The 12300-nt window shown below is 39.7% G+C and overlaps 1 protein-coding gene and 2 long non-coding RNA genes across 4 annotated transcripts in view; 2 read left to right on the top strand and 1 right to left on the bottom strand.

The window, feature by feature from the left end:
* The window catches only part of schip1 (schwannomin interacting protein 1), a 247031-nt gene that overhangs the window by 39964 nt on the left and 194767 nt on the right, over window positions 1-12300 (top strand). The gene's annotated exons all lie outside the window — the stretch shown is intronic.
* On the bottom strand, window positions 5871-6230 carry LOC144981420 (uncharacterized). Its single transcript, XR_013647078.1, has 2 exons — window positions 6111-6230; window positions 5871-5995 (listed from the first exon to the last, which is right to left on the bottom strand). It is a non-coding gene; the product is annotated as an uncharacterized LOC144981420 (long non-coding RNA).
* On the top strand, window positions 6216-6542 carry LOC144981422 (uncharacterized). The gene is made up of 2 exons (XR_013647080.1): window positions 6216-6290; window positions 6405-6542. It is a non-coding gene; the product is annotated as an uncharacterized LOC144981422 (long non-coding RNA).

Here is a 12300-nt window from a genome sequence, read left to right as displayed (position 1 = left end):
TTTTTAATTGAGGCGATAACAGCAAGAATTTTTGCACTGCAGTGGAACTGCCTATGAGTAACTGCTGAGCTGGTTGTCGCATTGCCCATCTTGGAACTATTTCAGTCGTTGCCTCAGTGATTCCAGCATTGGTTAATAATCTAATATTACACCAATAAAAATCATTTCTGCAATGGTTATTGCATGAGGCATTTCCATTTCACGTTAGCCTGTTTTGCCGCACTGATAAAGAGTTTGTAAACGTTACAATTTACAGCCTTGAATTACTCATTTGTTCAACAAATGCCAGGTCTTGTGTTCATTCCCGAGAGTAATAGTAATATATGAGGTGCTGATAGGATAAGCCTGTCATGTGGCACCGGGCCCCATCCCGTCTCAGTAACAGTATAGACACTTAATTTTTTATTTTTTTCAAATCCAAAATTGACAGCTGGAGAGAAATGGTCAAATGTGATTCATTTTCTTGTTTTAATTGGGTCAGTTGTGATTTCAGCAGCTGTCCACAAGCAGTGTGTGTCATGGAAAGTGTTGGCAGAATTAATAGTTAATGTAAATGGCCTATCCTTGTTTAGCACTATTTCCTACCTTCCCTGAAGGCCCTAAGCGCTTTACAGTCACAGTCCCATTCACACACCAATGGCGGCTCCACTGCCGAACACTGGCAACAACCTTCTACAGAGGCAAGGTGGGGTTCAGGGTCTTGCCCAAAGAATTAATCAAGAAGCATCATTGCATATCTGACCCCAGAAAGTTAACAGCAATGCCCCTGTTATAACAGCGACTATACTCTCATCCACACCAGTACTCCCATCTTTTTATGAGGATAAGCTCATAGCTCCATAGGACAACATCATGTGATTTCTGATTGTCTTAGCTGGAATAGGGCATTATTTGGGATAAGACATGCCTTTTGAATGGTTTAAAAAACCCTTTTATTAAAAAAACAAAAAACGACACAAGAAAATAACAAAACTTTGCAAAAAAATTATTTAATGTTTTTTAACCTTTATGTTTGACGGAAAGGTTCTTTTCTACTATCATACAAACAATGGAGTAAGATGTTTTTGCTATTTTTGTCAGAAGGTTACGCACCCACGTGAATACCTCAGTAGCAGCTGTTTGTTGTGGTAAGGTGATAACTGGAAGACTCACAAGGTCAAAACAAATAGAAGAAAGAAAGAAAAAACATCATAAATAGAGATATGCACTGTCACCTTCCTGGGATACTCTGTTCTGTGAACCCCCGCCAGATGAAACAGGGTGTGGTCTGGTGGATGGGCCCAACAGGTTTGTCCACTTTAACAAAATGCCTACAGCAAACAGGTGAACATTTTGCTCCTAACACAACCTATAAAAGACTGCAGGCTACAGTTTAAAGACCCACTCCAGTGAGAATGGTATTTTTAGTGTTTTTAACATCTGTTATCACATATTTTTATGATGGAGGACATAAGTAACGCTTAAACTTGCATTTCTAAGTATTTCTTTATTCAAATTGTGTATCAAGAAAAAATGTAATTTGAAATAGCTTGTAGCTGTGACATTCATCCTCATTCATTCATCTTCTACCGTTTACTCCCTTTCGGGGTCACGGGGCTGCCGGAGCCTATCCCGGCCACTTGTGGGCGAAGGCAGGGGACACCCTGGACAGGTCGCCAGTCTGTCGCAGGGTAGTGTGTCCGCAATCACACACCCATTCACTCTCACACTCACACCTAGGGACAATTTAGGTTGACCAATTAACCTATGAAGCATGTTTTTGGACAGGGGGAGGAAGCTGGAGTCCCCGGAGAGAACCCACACATGCACATGGAGAACATGCAAACTCAACACATAAAGGTCCCACCATTGATGTTCTGTTTTAGGACCCCCAGCTGGGATTTGAACGGGGCCTTCTTGTTGTGAGGCAAGAGCGCTAACCACTATGCCACCGTGCAGCCTAGCTGTGACATAATAATAATTATTATAGCTGTGACATAATAATAATTGATACTTCATGTATACCACAATGGGGAAATTATTTTCCGCATTTGACCCATCCCCTGGGGGAGCAGTGAGCTGCAGCTGAACTACGCTCGGGAGGCAGTAGCGTTAAGGGTCTTGCCTCACTCACTGAGTGATTTTAATTGCTCGCAATTGATGTGGTTAATGCCCCCAGTGCCATTGCTCATTCCCCTCCGGGAATTGAACCCTGGATTCCTGCATGGTAGCCTCTCATCTTACCAACCGAGCTACCCAGCTACACCAGATACTGACTGGTTGTCTGAGTCCTCTGACCCCCTCAATAAAACAAAACTGAAGATTTCAGAGTGGCCTTTTCTTGTGGCCAGTCTAAGGCACACCTGTGCAATAATCATGCTGTCTAAGCAGCATCTTGACATGGCACACCTGCGAGGTGGGATGGATTGTCTTGGCAAAGGAGAAGTGCTCACTTAACTGGTTATTTTGTGTATGTGGAAAATGTTTCACATCTTTGAGTTCATACCATAAAAATGGGAGCAATAACAAAAGTGTTGCGTTTATATTTTTGGTCAGTGTATATTACCTTTGGCACAGAAAAGAACAACTTTTTTATGAAATACTATTATTTTCTTGAGTTCCTTTCCAACTTGGAAAGGATCTCTGACTCGATCTCTGAGGCTCTGGCTCCATGAGGGTGCCGCCCATTTCATGACATCAACATGTCTGCAGCATGTCTGCATTTCTCCCACGAAAACAAACAACATCTGAACTTTTACAAAGATGAATGTGCATATTGTGCTTATGAAAAGGAAAGAATTTTTGACCAAACACCGCTACCTCCGCTGAAGAAAGTGGGTGTTTGGATTAGCCTGGAGGTGGTGCTGGTTGAGCAGACTCCTCCGAAGAGGAGGCTATTCTCACTGTTCTACGTTAGCTTGTGAGAAACTGCTTATTTTCGTGGATTGGGAGTTGCTGGAGCTCAAAGCGCAGGTTTTTAGACGAATACTCAGAAATGCATGAATGGATCAAAATACCACTTTGGGGTTTCTTTTCGTGAGAAATGAACATTTTAATACATCTAAAAAGCTCAAAAATTAGATTTAACATGGAATAGGCCCTTTAAAATACGCTCAAAAATAGTTTGGTGATGTTTATGATAACATGTTAAAAAATGTTACATTATCCAGAATAAGCTTTTTATTCAGAAAATAGAGGACATGGAGAAAACATGAAGTCTTTGTTCAAAATGGACCTTCCCCATCCCAACCATGATCCTTTTCTTTTAATATATTAATATGATTAAAAAATAAAAATAAGAAAGCAAAGTTATACACAGATCAGTAAGCCTTTTCTTGCATGGAAACTAAAGCCTATTTAGATTACTACTTGAAATAAAAAACATTTCAAATAAATAAATGTTTTCCAACCTTCTATGGTTGCAAATTCAGTTTATCTAAGTCGTCAAGCCCACCCTCTCAATTACACTCACTCTCACCACTAACTCATTCGTGGATGCTGTTCAATCATTCATTGAGATAAGAGGCAAGGCTGGGAGATGCGAGCCAGGAAACCTGCCCGCTGTATGTGAGGACGCAGTTATGATGAGCGCATACAGACTCATAGATGTGTGTTTTTTTCTCTAAGGCACAATGAATTTGATACAATGTGAACAAACAGATCCACACAATCAGAATAATAACCAATTCACTGCTAAAGCCAGAGAACATGTTTTCTGTCCAAATGCATTTCTTTTTTGGGAATATTCCAAATTAGGCAATTTAGTGTTTCTCTGCTGTCATTCACTTGTTGAAAACTAGAGCTGGGCATATCTTTTACAAACAGACTAGACAATTTGCATACACACTTGGAGAGGTTAGATCACCTTGTTGCTGGCATCTCTCACTTTTCAGACTGGTTTCAGTGTCAAAAAATGAATTCCACTTCATTTAAAAAAAAATACTGCTTCTACCCTAAAACAGGCACAAAGTTTGATGTTTCACCTTTTTACATTGCATGTAAAAAAAAAACGTTAAATTGCACATTGTTAGATCTGGCTTTTCAACGTAAAATCTGACAAGAATCTAAGCAATTATATGGCCCACAAGTGCAATCTTTTATCATAACCTTATGCTAAAGACGGTTTCTTTAAAAGTGAAAGGTTCCCTCTTACTTACAGCTTATATAGTACTATGTTTGGTGGCATTTAAAACCTAAATTGAACTTTTTCATACCATGCTATCATTTTTCCTTTTTATTGTTAATTTTGTACAAATCTGTCAATTTGTCCAAATATTATCCACTATCTGACTATGGCAAGCTTTTTGCAAAAAAACATTCATGTGAGCGCCACCATTCTTCAATAAAGCGCAAAAGTAAACACCATCCTCATTGCAGCAACATGTTGAGACCCTTCAGCTGCTGTCGTTTCGCAGAGGGCTTTTATTCGGAGCGCTGAGTTTTAAATTCAGCTGCAGCACAAACATGAACTGGAAAGGACTGCGACACAGTTCGTGTGGAGCTCGGAGTGTGCGCGGCATGAAGGGATGCAGAAGTACGTGTGTGTGTGTGTGTGTGTGTGTGTTCCCTCCACCTGTGACTAGTTGAGCAAAACGATCTCCTACTGGGAGCAAGATGGGCTTTTCAGCAGCAATGTTTCGGTGCCTTCTCCACCCGTCCTCCTCATCCATTCTTCTTTTTAGCTGTTTTTCATTCACTGTTGCTTCATCCCACATGTCTCTTTTAAACTTTTCCCCGCAAACCTCTCCTTGTTCTGCCCTTTCATGTATATCTGTTTGAACATCATCTTCTCATTACCCCAACAGCACCAATGTGATACCCCTGTTGTTATATATTTTTTCTTCAACTGAAAGTACTCTGGTTTTTCTTTGTCCCATTCCATCTGTCTACCTCACCTGCTTGCTGCTTATTTTTTCTATCTGATCTGTCCTTTGGTGAACTCTCCTTGAGTCTTTGAACTTTAAAAATTGCTTTCATCCAGCTTTATTAGGAAACAATTAATAATGTATGAAGAATCTGCATAAACTCTGTTTTATAATAAATCACAGGATATTGTTAATCCCAGACTTTTTGTTCTGGAATCAACCTCATTATGTAAATATTTTTCCTAAAAATAACTGCAGCCTACGGAGCCCGTGTCCTGACATTAAGATATAAAAATATATCTTGTTCCCACAGATTAATATCTTGTTCCCACGGATTATTATGTCGTTCGCACGAAATACTATTCCGTTCCCACAAGATACTATTCCGTTCCCACAAGATACTATTCCGTTCCCTCAAAATACTATTCCGTTCCCTCGAAATGATTAACTCGTGCGAACGCAATAATTATGTCGTTCGAACGCAATAATTAATCCGTTCGAACGCAATAATTATTCACGTCATAAGTCATTCACGCGGATATGCTCTTTGTACGCCGGCAAAAGCCGCTTTCAGCGGTAACTTCCGTGTCTCTGTGACCCATATTCGTTCAAAAAAGGAACATGAAAAACAAAATTGATCACTTTATTACCGTCTCAATGAATATAAGAAAAATATCAAAAGATTTATGATAACTAGGCTGCTTTGTCAAACGATAGCTCCTGCTAGGCTAGCTCCGCCGCAGAGCTCTCTGTTTGATCATGTATGCCGGCATTTGGGCAACTGGCTGGTCTGTTGTCAGACAGCTGATATTGTAGTTTAGGGTCGAATAGGAATAATAATATTCAGGACTTTTCTTTTATTAACTTTAGCAGTCAGTATCTTTACATTTGAAGGCTATTAGGCTACATGCTAACTGACTAGCCGATCATTTCCTGTTATTAATTTACGTCATAGATTTACAGCAGATACCTTCACATTTCTGTCTGTGTGTGTCTCATTACATTGCATTGAAGACACGGAGGATGTTTAGAGAACAGATTTATTTATTTTAAAAAGCACAGAAGCATCCATCGTATTCACGTTCACATCATCTGGTACGCCCTCAGTCATCTTGCTGCAAAAGCCGCTTCCTGCCGCTACTTCCGTGTCTCTGTGAGCATTCAATAGGGGGTAAAAATAAAAGCAAGAATGGTCGATCTGTTATTTTCTCGATGACATTCTGAAAAATATCATATTAAGCTGGCTGCTTCGCCGAAAGCACTTACCTTTAGCTTGTAGCATAACAACAATGGCAGTACGTCACGTTTCCCAGAATGCTTTCCTGCCAATCATTGGCCAATCACCGTGTCCCTGTGACCAAGGTCTAACAACAAGACCAATGGTTGGCCGCAAAGCATTCTGGGAAACGTGACGTACTGCCATTGTTGTTATGCTACAAGCTAAAGGTAAGTGCTCTCGGCGAAGCAGCCAGCTTAATATGATATTTTTCAGATTGTCATCGAGACAATAACAGATCGACCATTCTTGCTTTTATTTTTACCCCTATTGAATGCTCACAGAGACACGGAAGTAGCGGCAGGAAGCGGCTTTTGCAGCAAGATGACTGAGGGCGTACCAGAGATCATCATCATGTGAATGAACGTGAATACGATGAATGCTTTGTGCTTTTTGAAATAAATAAATCTGTTCTCTAAACATCCTCCGTGTCTTCAATGCAATGTAATGAGACACACACAGACAGAAATGTGAAGGTATCTGCTGTAAATCTATGACGTAAATTAATAACAGGATCAATGATCGGCTAGTCAGTTAGCATGTATCCTAATAGCCTTCGAATGTAAAGATACTGACTGCTAAAGTTAATAAAAGACAAGTCCTGAATATTATTATTCCTGTTCGACCCTAAACTACAATATCAGCTGTCTGACAACAGACCAGCCAGTTGCCCAAATGCCGGCATACATCAAAGAGCTCTGCGGCGGCGCTAGTAGTAGCCTAGCAGGAGCTATCGTTTGACAAAGCAGCCTAGTTATCATAAATCTATTGATATTTTTCTTATATTCATTGAGACGGTAATAAAGTGATCATTTTTGTTTTTCATGTTCCTTTTTTGAACGAATATGGGTCACAGAGACACGGAAGTTACCGCTGAAAGCGGCTTTTGCCGGCGTACAGAGAGCATATCCGCGTGTATGACTTATGACGTGAATAATTACTGCGTTCGAACGGATTAATTATTGCGTTCGAACGACATAATTATTGCGTTCACACGAGTTAATCATTTCGAGGGAACGGAATAGTATTTTGAGGGAACGGAATAGTATCTTGTGGGAACGGAATAGTATTTCGTGCGAACGACATAATAACCTGTGGGAACAAGATATATTTTTATATCTTAATGTCAGGACACGGGCTCAGTAGCAGCCTAAATATTAAAAGAACAAAAATACAATGACATTAATACAACAGGCGAAAGAAAAGACATCTTAGGACATCCGAAAAAGTTAAATAGGAAGTCCAGGACAAATACTTAAATAACATTTAGTGTATAAAATTAGAATAATCTCATGCCTTTTTTTTAAAAAACAAATACGTTTAATTGTGAAAAATAACTACTTTTTTACACACTTCTATGACAAAATTAGCTGATATTTGTTGATACAGTCTCTTCCGCCTAAGTTCATTCACTAAGGCGGATTTAACTCGCACAATATTTATTTTCCTCTGATAGTTTGCTTCGTTTGACGATATCACATTGTAAATTTATTTTTAAAAAACAAAGAAATGTAAAAACAAGTAAATGAAACTTTGGGAGAGCATTATCAAAAGTGTGTGCCACATCTGAAGAGGAATGACACAGGTGTTGCCAATAGCAGATATTGTTTTGGAGCAGAAATGAAAACATCTATCCCCCAATGTCACTCTTGTCCTGTTAAAAATTTGAGCAAAAATGTAAAATTTTTGCTCAACATATATAACAAAAATTCTGAATTGAAATTGTGAATAAAGGACTGAAACTGAAGAGGGAGAAAAACAAAAAGTGAAAAATAAAAAGCAGCAGCTGTTCATTTTTTCATTTGGCAGCAGCTTTAGGGTAATAGTTTTTTTTTTTAATTCATGTATCAAATTCACAACTTTTTTTTTCTGATTTTCAGTTTTTAATTTTCAAATTTAAAATCTTTATTTTTCAAATTTACGGTCTGGTTTTTTATTCTCTTTACGATAATCCTGATTAGACCCTATAGGCGCAGACCAAACGAGTCAACCCTGAACCTGACTCTTGTTTCATTTAAGGGGAAACCAAAGAGCAACTGAGAACAATACAGAGTAAATAACCACAGCACATCTACTACAAGTTGCAGACAAAAATGTCACACCTCGAAACGAGAACCGGGAAATGAGACAGAATTTGGAAAATGTCTCAGAACTCACCGATGAATGTTTTCTGGTTGGGAGGTACAGGCACTTACAGTGCGCCCAGCCAGTTTTCCAATCCTCGTTGGGGAATTCTGCCAAATGAGTTGTGTTTGCAAATGCGTGACTTTTTCAGACAGTTTTAAAAATGAGTTTTAAAAAGAGTTTGGGCAGAACATTACATTTATTTGTGGTGAGCACTAACCTGGACAAGTCAGTTTAAAGCTGACATATTTGTTGGTGAACAGCAGCTAATAAATTCACAAATAACTAATTTAAATTAGCCACTCCCAACACATAGCAGATCTTAATCTTGAAAGACCTTTTTTCTTTTTTCTTTTCAAATAAAGAACAGGTGAACATACAGACAGGCAGAAGGCAGTAAACAAATAACGTTCTGTGCTGGATTCTCTTTTCCTTCCTCCTTTAATCTCTGCAGCTCTGCCCTTTATGTTTGGTCAGTGGTGGCCTTTTGGTTCTGCTTTAATCTGCCTCTGGCCAGAACATCAGTCAATCACCAGCAGTCCTTCTTGCCTTCTGTCTCCCACTCACTACTGTCACACTTTCCTTCAAAAGGACTTTCCTTTTTTATCTCTAACCTAAACTTTCTCTCTCCAAAGTCACAAGCTACAGTTTACTTTTTTCTTCCTTTTCTTTTATTTATGTCAAGTGTCACATATAGTTGATCTACTTCTTTTCTTTCTTGTTTTTTGTGTTGCGTGGTTGGGTGGATTTGTCAGTTTGTTGGTTTTCTAGCCTTTTGTTTGATTCTAATGCCCCTGCCCGGCTATAAACTTTGTGCTTTGTCCACAATAGATTAATGGCTGGAATGAGCTGTGAGTTTGGGAAAATAATCTCCATTTGAACCTGACCTTCAAACCCAGCTAATGTGAACTGGAAAGTAAGAATGAAACTGACAGTTAGAAGATGAAGAAAAAAAAAGAAGAAAAGAAAGCTATCCATCAGGAATGATGGACGGATTCAGAAGCAGAGCTGTTTGGAGTGAAAGGATTGATGGGTGGAGACATGGGAAAAGAGAAATGAGAGAAGGCAGGCAGGTAGACAGGTGAGAGACAGAGAGGTGTGATTATGGGCAGAGGGCAATCTGTGGGAAGAAACAGACAAAGGGAGAGTGATGAGGACAGAAGAAAGCAGTTGCTGTTTTAAGGAGATTGGCTTTCAGATAGAGAGGATGAGACACTACAGTGGGATTGATAATGTGGAAATGTTCCAGAATGCTTACCTGCTTTCTTTTAGATCCATCTGGTTAACAAGAATTGTTACTGGCTGAAGAAAGAACTGCTCCACTGAGTATGAAGCAGCAACACAAGTTCAAGCAACCACTTCCAATGAAAAGTTTATGTAAACGCACGTTTTGGGCTTCCAAGTTCAAAACTCTTGTGTTCACGCGTAGCTACGCAAGATTCTATGACTATTTTCAGGCTCTGCGTACAGAATGCTATACCAGGTTGAACTTTGTCTAAGCAGGTCTCACTCACTCAGTCCAATTCTCTTAAGTTAAAAGGTAATTAATTGCTTAATTTTTTACAAAGATCATGGAAAATTGGCCGCCATCCTATATATCAACAATTAAATCATCATTAAAAAAAATCCAGGATGACATAAAAAAAATAACTTTAACATCAGGGAGTGAGTAGCTTCTGGAAGACAGCGTTGGTCTTTGGGTTCAATGGTTTTCGCCTTTGAACTTCTCTCACCACTGATTCTGTGTCCGAGGTGACGCAGCAATGGCACTGGAGAGGGGCAGGATGGGTTCTGGTACAAAGGAAGTCAGAGGCCAAGGAATATTGTTTGACATGATGAACGTAGTCGGTCTGATTTCTGGAGAAAATCAAGATCAATTTATACAAAAACAAAGCGGAACAAAAAGTCATGAAGAACGTTGTTCACCATGACCTAAAAGACTGGGGGGTGTCAGCTAAACAGAATGGCAGTACTAATAATTTCAAATGTTGAAGGCTGTCTTCCACTCATACTCTACTCTGATCCTAAGGTGGACATAAGCATTGATCCAGCTTTATAGTTGCAATGCTCTCATATATAAAAGTCCAAATATTTTGCAGAGCACCGTAGGAAATTGAACCCTAACCTGCTAAAGCAGGCATACCATTATCAGTGTCTTCATGTTTTTTGACCAAACATGAAAGGAGCCTAGGATAGCCTTGTGCTTCAACTAAGTTTCAGCTTACTGGACTGCCCCCCCCCCCCCCCCCTGCCCCCCCTGGCAGTCAGTCCCCGCCGAGTCTGGACTCGGCGGGGGGGGGCCCCGCCGAGTCCAGACTGAAATGGTGAAAATGCAAACTGAACCATTTCAGAAAGTTGCATAGCTCCTAGTCTGAATTTCTGTCAGCTGTGAACAGGACCCACTCTCTGAACACCACTCACTCCATAACAGTCTAGATGCCATTCTAAGGCTGCTGAAGTCAACTCTGTTTCTGACTGCCTAAAGCAGTTCTGTCCATCAAAAAACAGAATCACAGGTGAAGCCACGGAGCTCGTTTGGACTGAGCCCAAAAGAAAACATGGTGGAAGTAACAGCCATTACAAACTAGTCCCTCGTCCAGTTCTGGCACCAGGCTGAGGCCCAGGGTAAATCTTGTTGGGAGGAATAATTGTATCCTGTAATAAAATGTCTTTTTGTTTGAATCACCCTTAGTCTTGCCTGTCCCCCAGGAGCAGTTTACCATGAAATAATCCGGCGCTGTATTGAATATATTTGTTGACTACCATCCTGTCGTCATTTATTTTACTAGAATCAAATGTCCCTCGCACTAACATTGGAGTTATGCAATAAGCTATTTTCATTTTGGGAAAAGTTTGATGGAGGTGTGTCAAGTCCTTGACCATTGTACAGACAAGATCTGGCACATTTGTGTGGTCGTTGCTGCCAACGTGGAGAACCAATAGGTCTGGGGAACTCCTTTGTTGGGACAACTCACTATAAAAATGCTCTAGAACATCCCTCCAGTACTCCAGCCCATGTTTAATTTCCCGATCGAATCAATTTTTGCATTGACACCAAAGTTTTCTCCAAAGCATAGATTAGCTGTATTTTCTGCCCCAGTGATACAGTAACCTAACCCAATGATCCAGACCATGGACACTTTTCTGTCCTTTGACATCCTCTGTCTTTGGGTGCTGTCAAATGAGGACTTTACGCCTGATCGGTGTGGGATGTCTTTCTATTCTGTCTTTGTTGATGAAGACAAATGTTTCCTAATAACAGCAAAAACAAAAAAGGATGTTGCAGCACCTGAGCAAGATTGATCATTTTTGCAGGATCCAATGTTAACTATTGCTTTATTAGGTCCACAAATTGTTGCAAATCAGTCTGTTCTGTCTTGGAACAGATTTCTGACTTCTGATTAAGTTTTCTGAAGTCCTCCGGTATAACAACTTGACATCTTTCGGAATCTTTTTTCCTTAATCTCTGGGTGTTTTGAAAAGCCACTGATTGGTCCCACTTTTGGAGTAAAACGTTTTCTTTTGGATCCAGCATTTAGGAGATGGTCTGGAAAGTGACCGTCAGTCTGTGTTGTGTTCCAGATCATCTCATAATCACACTATGCCGTGAAGAAGGCAAGGCAAGGCAAGTTTATTTGTATAGCACAATTCATACACAAAGTGATTCAAGGTGCTTCACAAAACAGAAGAATGCATTAAAATCACAATACATCATAGAAATAATCAACATAAAATTTACTTTAAAAGAAAAGAAAAAAAAAAAGAAAAAAAATTGAAAACTGATTTAAAAATAAAGGAAGGAAAGGAAAGAAAAGTGCAGATAGGACCTTTCAGTCATATACACGGCTAAACAGAAATGTTTTAAGTCTAGATTTGAACATGAACACAGAAGAGGCCTGTCTTACGAATTCAGGGAGGCTGTTCCAGATTTTAGCTGCAGAATATTGAAACGCTGATTCCCCTTGTTTAGTTCTGACTCTGGGAATCAACAGGAGGCAGGCCCCTGAGGTCCTCAGAGTACGAGATGGTTCATATGGCACTAACATGTCAGAGATG

This window comes from Oryzias latipes, chromosome 13 (assembly GCF_053564925.1).
Source record: "Oryzias latipes strain Hd-rR chromosome 13, Olatipes_Hd-rR_3.1".
In the NCBI taxonomy this organism is placed as follows: Eukaryota; Metazoa; Chordata; class Actinopteri; order Beloniformes; family Adrianichthyidae; genus Oryzias; species Oryzias latipes.
Note: the sequence above shows the minus strand (reverse complement) of the source record. Positions and strands in the feature narration are given on the sequence as shown.